Raw genomic sequence first — 9,061 nt, forward strand, 5'->3', positions numbered from 1 at the left:
CTCTTCTTTCCTATCATCATCTGCTAGCGAGTCACGAGGCGACATCTACTTGCTCTCAAGGCCTCCAACTTCGTTCGCCTGAAGCCTTGCCAAGGCGTCCACAGAGCCTTGACGGGATGATGGTCATAGCACCCTGGCGGCCACGGAGCCTCCAACTTCCACGTGATGGCGCCCCCACAGCTTGACAATTCCATGTGACGGAGCCTCGGCGGCCGCACGCCCTAACGACTCAGCAACCTCATCCGCATCCCCGTCTCTCCACCCCGCCTCATCGCTGTCATCCTCGCCTCGGTCTTGGTCACGTTGCCGTCTCCTCAGGTAGCGCCGCCGTTGCCTAACCTCGTCGTCATCTCCGTGCCTCGCGCCACCGTTGTTCCGACATCAGCATCTTTTCGCGCTGCCTCGCCTGCAGATATGATGCCTTGTGTATATGGGTTAATTGGTGTCTAGTTTAACCCAATTTGTATTAATTCATTGAGTCGTTGTATTGTATTTGTCCTATTAAATTGGTATCGGAGTCCATCACGTTGGAGGTGGGGCCCTTGGTATATCATCACAAACAGAACTGAAAAAAGGCAAACTTAGAAAAGAGAAATCTAAAAAAGAAGACATCCAAACAAGCTCTAAGTGAAATAAAAAAAAACAGAAATAAAAAATGAAAAGGATTCTAACCGGTACTTAAAAAACAGAAATCGACAAAATACATTGAAAAAGAAAAGGCATGATGTCCTCTCGTTCGTGACAGAGAAGGTCTCCACGGCAGAAATAAGAAAAGTCCCAACGTTTTTGAAAAAAAAAGGAAAGATAATAAAGATTTAGGTAAAGATAGAAGGGGAGAGAAATAGCCAACGTTTTTGAAAAAAAAATAGGAAAGATAATAAAGATTTAGGTAAAGATAGAAGGGGAGAGAAATAGAGATATCCTTTCCTATTTGGATAAGGGGATAAAAAATCTTGCATGATAGGAGTCTATTTCGATTAGGATTCCTATTTAGGTTCATATCGGTCTAGACGTGAGTTATTCTAACTCGTATCAGCACGAGTTATATATATGTCCGGACGAATGAAACTCTCCATTGTCCGGTAGCTAGAGAGAAACAGACAAAAAAATGGATGGACGAAAAAATAGGCTGAAATTTTGCCTCTTTATTATTATGTATAGATAAGTATCTAAATATAGACATGTATATGTGTGTGTGTAACTGTGTATCTTATTCATTCACAGGCAATGCATTCACAGGTTGTGTGTGTGTAACTGTGTATCTTATTCATTCACAGGTTGATGCTGCCCAATGCATTTATCAAGGATGCATAAGGCGTATAATTGGATCATGCAATGAGGTAGAACTATCACCCGGAATATTTGTTGGGTCTTCACGGTTTTCTAGACTTGAAGCGGAAACAAATATCTTTTGGCTTCTCTGGTGGTTTAGAGCTTTTCCGATACAGCAGCATCAACCTGAATAATTTGACTATTAAATCCAACAGCGATCTGATCACCTTGCCAGGGACCATAAAGAACTGCCGGACCCTTAGGAGCTTGCAGATATTGGACTGTTCGTCGATGTTTCACCACCGATAGCCTGCCACGGGGGTACCCGGGGCAGTATGTTCGGGCTTCGGCGTATGCCGAACTCGATGGTTTACGCAAGAGACAACCGATTTATCCTGGTTCAGGCCCTCGATCGTAGATCGAGTAATAACCTTACGTCCAGTCGGCCTTAGCCTTTGCGTTGGATTGATTATGATCTGCCTTGTTCTCTCAGGAGCTCTGCCCTCCTTTATATAGTCAGGAGGCCAGAGTCCTAGTCGGTTTACAATGAGATTTCCTAATAGGATTACCTAATAGTTCTACTACTACGATTATATGGGAAGAATCCTAGTTGGACTAGATCTTCTTTCTCCCTTGCGGGGTATCCTGTGGGTCCTGCATCGACAAGCCCCCGAGCACTTCATGGTTGAGCTCTGAAAATCTCGCTCTGCTCCTTCTAGTCTTGTTGAGTAGGAACAAAATGTCATCCGAGTGTTTTCTGGAGTGAAACCTTGTAGCGCTTCTTGGGATCTTTGGGTGGTGAGTGCTTTTTGAAGAAAAAGTGCATCCATCTGGTTGTAGCCCCCGAGCCTCTTGCTATTTGGAACAAGGAGCTGGAGGATCTTGTCTTGAAATTGCTCCGATTGTTCGTTGAAATTTTATCAAAAAGAATTCGAACATGGCTTGTTCCGGGTTCTTTTTGCCGTAATGTCTTGAAGTGGTCTGCGTTGAGGAAGCCTTTTGGTGACGTGCGCTTTTTCGAAGAAAAAGTGCACTCACTGAGTGTAGCCCCCGAGCCTCTTGCTATTTGGAACAAAAAGTTGGAGGGTCTTGATCCTTTATGTTGTTTGAAAATTTGTGTTCTGAAGTAGTCCCCGAGACTTGGATTATGTCATCATCCGAGTAGTTTTGCGGCACCTTTCCGAAGCGGCCCTTTAGTCTTGGATTAAACCATCATCCGAGTAGTTTCGCGGCAAGTAGCCTCCGAGCTTATGTGCGGGTTCTTTTTGGGTGGGTGCAATTTTTCGTAAAAATTATACTCGCTCACTGAGTGTTGCTTTTGTTTGCAAAAGTTGGAGGGTCCAGATTCTTGTCTTCAAAAAATTCTGGGGCTATGTATCCCGCAGCCCCGTGCTTTCTCCGAGTTCTTCTCTTTAGAAAAGAAGTCGGATGAAGAGTCTTGATGTGTCGTCGTTGTAGTCTTGAGTTTCTTGTATTCTTGGTCCTTTGTCTTTGGTTCTGAGCCTCCGGGAGTAGTTGAAAATGAGGGCCGAGCTCCCTAGCTCAGTGTTGATTAAGCTATGATGCTGGCCGAGCCCTCAAGCGTATATCCGTGTCGTTTTGTTCAGGAAGAACTCGGATGCGTGGTTTTGGCGTATTCTTTGATAGTCTGCTGTTGTCAGATGTAGTTGTATGGTGGTGGTTGAGTGTAATGCCTTTTGTTCACGGGTTGTACTGTGCTGGTATATTCTTTCGAATATGCCCGTCTTCGAGTACTGTTTCCTCTCGCCTGAGTCGTCCATTATTTTGTCCTGTCTTTTCACTGTGTCCTTTGTTAGGCTTATTTCGTTGGTACTCCTAGTCCATGTGCACCGATCCTTTGGTCTATAAATACTATCTCGGAGTGCTTGTTTTCATTCATTGAATATTCTGTTGAAACCTTGGTGGTCATGAACATGGTAGTTTGTGAAGTAGAGCAGCCACCGGGCATGTTTTGTAGTTTCTGTGTGTCTTGTCATAGCTGGAGGAAGTCTTGTGATAGGGATTAGAGGTAGGCTAATCCCGCGACAGCATTGTGCCAGGATGTACGTGGTGGTAGTTGGAGGAAGTCTTGTGAGATTTGTAATCTTCTATTTTTAAAGTCGCTTGTAATGTAACGAATCTTGTCTTCTGCGTTGTCTTTACTTTTCTGTTATGATCCCTGTCGTTCATGAGACTACCTAGTTCTTTCTTACATAACCGGGTTCTTTTGTTCCTCGTGAGGTAGCCCTTTCTTTTTTCTTTCTTTCTTCTTGGTTTGACGGGTTGTTCTTGTATCAATCTGATAATCCTGCCGTGGCGTTGGACGGATAAGTCTGAAATCTGCCCGTTGGTTTTTACCGTTGTGAGGATTCGTGCCCTCCGTCGTTTTAGCTGCGTCGGTAAATGGACCGTTGTGTTCCCACACTGTGCTTTAACGGGCCTTGTGGGCCGTTTGTATCACTGAGAAATCTATTTAAAGACCTTTTATCTTCCTTTCCCTTGTCGCCCAGCTCTTGCCTTTAAACCCTAGTTCTCAGAAATCCGCCGCCGTCATTGTCGCCATCACCCGAGCACCATCATTCTAGCTTCATCTTCCTTAGCGCCTTTTTTGCTTCCGCCAGTTCATGGGAAAGAAGAAAACCGCAAGCAAGTCTCAGGCGACCTTCGTGGATGAGGAGTCATCCCTGTCTTTGATTGAAAACCAGGAGTTCGTGGCCATGAGGGCAGCTCAGAAGGTTTGGCCGGCTCCAACAACAAGCGAAGACCAGCTGCGCAAGCTCGTTAGTGATGGCTTGATCCAAAGCAAAGTCATCGCTGAATGGAGAGTTTCGGACGAGCATCGGGTTCCGGCTCCGGGTCCTAGTGAGATTGTCCTTTTTGTTTCCTTTGTCCGTGCTGGACTTTGTCTTCCTGCTTCCACCTTCCTTCATCAGTTTCTTGGTTATTTCGGGGTTAGTCTGAACCATCTAACCCCCAATGCTGTTGTCTATCTTTCTGTTTTTGTTCACCTTTGTGAAGCCTTCCTTGGGATCCCTCCTTCTCTATCTCTTTTTCGCTTTTTCTTTCGTCTGAAACCTCAACCCTGCCGTGAAGAAACCAGTGCCCTCGGCGGTTGCGGGATTCAGTTTCGCCAGGGTCTCAAAATTAAGTTTTTTGATTATGACCTGGTCGATTCTGTCAAAGATTGGCATGTCGAGTGGTTTTACGCTGCCAATTTGATCCCTTCTCTTGTCGTTCACTCCGGATCCGGTCCTGTGGTGAATGACCGATGGGACAAGAAGCTTGAGTCACCTGCTGAGATTCAAGCGATCCAGCCACTCCTTGATAGGATTAGCATGCTGAAACAGCAGGGTTTGACCGGCTTTGGTACTGTTTCAAGCTTCCTTCGTCGCCGGGTTCAGCCCTTGAAAGAGCGGGAACATCTCGGCTTTGAGTATTCTGGGGCCGAGGATCCTTCACGCATGGTCCTAGCTCTTGAGCTGACCGGTGAGGAGGTACTCGAGCGCCTCCAGAAGATGCTAAAAGGAGTGAGCGTCATTCCTCCTGCCGTCTCTGAGTTCTCGGCCATCAACCCGCCCCCAGCTGTGAGTTGTTTATCTTTTTATTTGAGTTCTTTATGTACTCTTGCTGCATCCGTTCTTGCTTAGCTTTTCCTTATCTCGGTGTTTTATCTTTTTTCGCAGGAGCTTGGGCAGAACTTTGTCGATCCGATCCCCCTTGATGTTCTCCCTGCCGTGGCGGAGACTGGGGATCGTCTAGCTAGTACTTCTGCAATTAGTAAGTCTCAAACCTTTACAACCCTTCCTGGGGTTTCTTTCAGATTTGTTGATGTATATGAAGAGTATGTTCCTCATCTAGTCCCTCGCAGTCCTCGCAGTGTCCCGAAGAGGGGGCGAATGGACGGGTCTTCATCTGGCTTGCCTGTCTCCAAGAAGCCTCGCAAACCAAGTACTCCCTCAGGTACTCTAGTTGTTGCTAGCATGCTCTTAGGTGAGCACATTTAATACTCTTTGTTCTTTTATTTTCATGTTTCTCTCTTGAACTGAGTACTTTTCATCTCCTTTTCAGCAGGTGCTCTGGTTTTGTTGGCTGAGGAAGAAGAGGATGATGAAGTCCCCCTCATCATGCGGCGGTGAGTTGTTTTTCATATTCTTGTTGCATTGAATTTCTCCTCTTTGTTTTGAATTTTAGTCTTGAACTTTTTGAAGTAATCGGAGGTCGGGTGTGAGTTCTTCCGAGGCTCCCGCGCTGACTTCTTCTAAAGCTCCGGTGTCGAGTTCTTTGGTTGCCTCTGTCCCGAGCTGTACCGCTCCTCCGGTGCAGAGTTCTTCTACGGCTCTAGCCCTGGCTTCTTCTGCGGCTCCGTTGTCGGCTGTCCCGCTCCCGTTGCCGGGTGGCGGGACGTCTTCGCCATCGTGGTTCCCCCTACGAGGCTTTCTCTTGGCTTCGCGAAGAAAAAAGTAGTCGGGTGAGTAGATTCTAGCTTTATCTTTTTGGCTTTTATCTTCCTTCCTCTGGTTCTCATTGGTGCTTCCTTTTGTCACTTTTCAGTGTTTCATCTTCTCTAATTTCTTCATCGACTTCTTCTCTGCCTCCCGCTGTGCCAACGAGTTCTGAGCCTCGAGACTCATGACATTCTGTTGATGAAGTCGCGGCGGGGGTTTCAGAGCTACCTGGCGGAGTCGCGGACTTGGTTGCTCCGGAGGTAACTGTGGCTGTCGCGCCGGGTCCTTCTGAGGGTTTGGCTCCGGCTTCCCTGGAGGTTGCTTTGGTCGTTCCTTCTTCGCCCCAGCTGGCCTCTCTTTCCCCTTCTCTTGCCTCCGGCGGCCCCTCCTTATCCGGTGACGTGGTGCAACAGTTCGATGCCACTCATCGGTTATCGAAGCTGACCGCAGCCTGGGGGAGCTTGTCGACCCTCGCAACTTCTTTTGGTGAAAAGCTCCAGATAGGTTTTACTGCCGCTCCTCTTTTGCATGCTTGTTTTTTCTTCTATCCTTACGCTTTGTTTCTCTTTGCCTCTTTTTGCTCAGTCTTTTTCTCGTGATCATTCTGGCTTCTTTTTCTCATCTGAAAATGAGAGGAAGTTGTCTTCGGAGGTGGACGCTCTGAAAGCCGATCTTGACCTCCTCCGGGCTGAGTTGGAGATGGAGCGTCAAATGCACCAAAAGGAGGAGAAAGCCCTTCGCGCCCGGGTAGTGGAGACGGAGAAACAGAGAGATGCTACGGTGGAGTCTGCGAAGAATGAATGCAAAGGTGCCGCGGGTTCTGCCTGTTTCTTCTTGTATTTTGACTTCTTTTTTCCGCTGACTTGTTCTTGGGTGTTCTATCTAGCTCTCCAAGTTGAGAAGCAGAAGCTCTCGGAGAGTATTGATGAAATGAGGGCCCTTGTCCGTTCTAGTCATAATAGAGCTGAGGAGGTAATTACTCATGCTGAGGAAGAACTCGCCCTTGCTAGGCTGATTAGGCGTGGAGCTGATAGAGATCTTGTGCAGGCCCAAAAAACTATGAAGGCTTGTCCGGGAAGCTGGCGATGGCTACTGAGAATTGGAATGCTTTGTGGAAATCTTTTCGTTCAGTAGCCGATGTCCTCTGGACTCCAGCGGATGACGGGCAATCTTGGGCGCAGTTCATTCCCCGGATTCTGACTCGTTTCCAAGAGTTCGTGAAGAGGTGTGCCCAAGTATGTACCAAGAATGTGCTGGCCCAGGTCCGGGTCCTTGCTCCAGAGGCGCCTCTCTCCAAGATAGCAGAAGAAGCTGAAAGCCAAGAATATCTTGACGCCGTTGAAAGGATGGAGCCTGAGGTTGAAGATCTAGCCAGTAGGGTTGTAGATAGTCTAAATATTGATATTTCCCTTTCTGATGACAACGCCTGACTCGATTGAGCATCCTCTTGTAATATTACACTCCTTTTTAAATGAAGATTCTTTATTTTTGTTGATGTATTCTTTGCCTGGGTGCGGTTGAAGTTACTTGACTTGCTGAGTACCTTGTCTTGTTCCCATCTCTGCCCTGTAAAACAACTCTGTGCGTTATTCTGACGAGGCCCCTCGATTTGTCGAGTACTTTTCTTTTCTTCCTCCTTTGTGATCCATCGAGTGCTTTGTCCGTGCTATGACTTGTTAGATATAGATCTTTGCGTTAACAACCTTTCGCCTGCGCTATGTAAAACGACTCGGTATAGAATGTTGCCTCGACAAACTTCGGCATCCGAGTGCTTTCTTGAGTGGCGCTTGTGCTTTTCTGAGGAAAAAGTATTCCTATCTGGATGTAGCCCCCGAGCCTCTTGCTTTTCAGAACGAAGTGCTGGAGGGTCTTTTGAAGTTAAAATTTCGGTCGACTCAGCCAATTTGCTTTTTGTTAGATTTTAGCTACCCTCATCGGCGAGTTCAAGCGTTTTTTCAGCTATTTTGCTCTTGGCCGGGATGCTCAGGCATGTTTTCAGCCATTTTGCTTTTTTGTTTTGGGTGTTAGCTTTTAGCTACCCTCATCGGCGAGCTCAAGCGTTTTTTCAGCTATTTTGCTCTCGGCCGGAATGCTCAGGCATGTTTTCAGCCATTTTGCTTTTTGTTTCGGGTGTTAGCTTTTAGCTACCCTCATCGGCGAGCTCAAGCGTCTTTTCAGCTATTTTGCTCTCAGCCGGGATGCTCAGGCATGTTTTCAGCCATTTTGCTTTTTGTTTCGGGTGTTAGCTTTTAGCTACCCTCATCGGCGGGCTCAAGCGTTTTTTCAGCTATTTTGCTCTCGGCCGGAATGCTCAGGCATGTTTTCAGCCATTTTGCTTTTTGTTTCGGGTGTTAGCTTTTAGCTACCCTCATCGGCGGGCTCAAGCGTCTTTTCAGCTATTTTGCTCTCAGCCGGGATGCTCAGGTATGTTTTCAGCCATTTTGCTTTTTGTTTCGTGAAAACAACTCGTTGGAAGTCATGACAAGACATGCTGTGGATGAATGCCATCTTTATTGATCATGAGTATAAACTACTACATATGTTGTTGAAGAGTATTGCTTTTCATCGATTGTGAACGTTGGTCCTTTGTAGCTTGCATATCTGTTTTTTCTTGAGTTGTTTCTACGCGTAGAATCTTCTTAGCTTGCTGATGTACCATGTATTGCTGACTTCTTTTCCATCTTTGGTTATTAACTTGTATGTGCCTGGTCCGGTGACTTTTGTGATAATGAAGGGACCTTCCCATGGACTGAGTAGCTTATGTCGTCCGTCAGTCTTCTGTATCCTTCTTAGTACTAAGTCTCCGACTTGTAGTGATTGAGGTTGGGTACTCTTGTTGTAATGCCGTCTTAAACCCTGTAGGTATCTGGCTGATTGGAGGGTAGCGTTTACTCTGATTTCTTCTGAGCTGTCGAGTTCTAATCTTCTTGTGTGTTCCGCTTCTCCTTCATCGTATTGCTCTATCTTTGGGGATGTCCAGATCAAGTCGGCGGGCAGTACAGCCTCTGACCTATAAACTAGGAAGAAAGGTGAGTAGCCTGTTGCTCTGCTTATTTGAGTTCGTAGTCCCCACACTACTTTCGGTAATTCTTCTATCCATTTGGACCCATAGTCCACTAGTTCTTCGTATAATCTTGGCTTTAATCCGGCTAGTATGAGTCCATTAGCCCTTTCTACTTGTCTGTTGGCTTCTGGATGTGCAACAGACGCATAGTCTATACTGAAACCACAGTCTTGTGCCCAGCCCTTGAATTCTGTAGCTGTGAAAGGGGAGCCTAGATCTGTGATGATTCGATTGGGCATGCCGAAGCGGTGCATAATGTCTTAGATGAACTCGACTGCTT

Source organism: Miscanthus floridulus, chromosome 18 (genome assembly GCF_019320115.1).
Source record: "Miscanthus floridulus cultivar M001 chromosome 18, ASM1932011v1, whole genome shotgun sequence".
NCBI lineage: Eukaryota > Viridiplantae > Streptophyta > Magnoliopsida > Poales > Poaceae > Miscanthus > Miscanthus floridulus.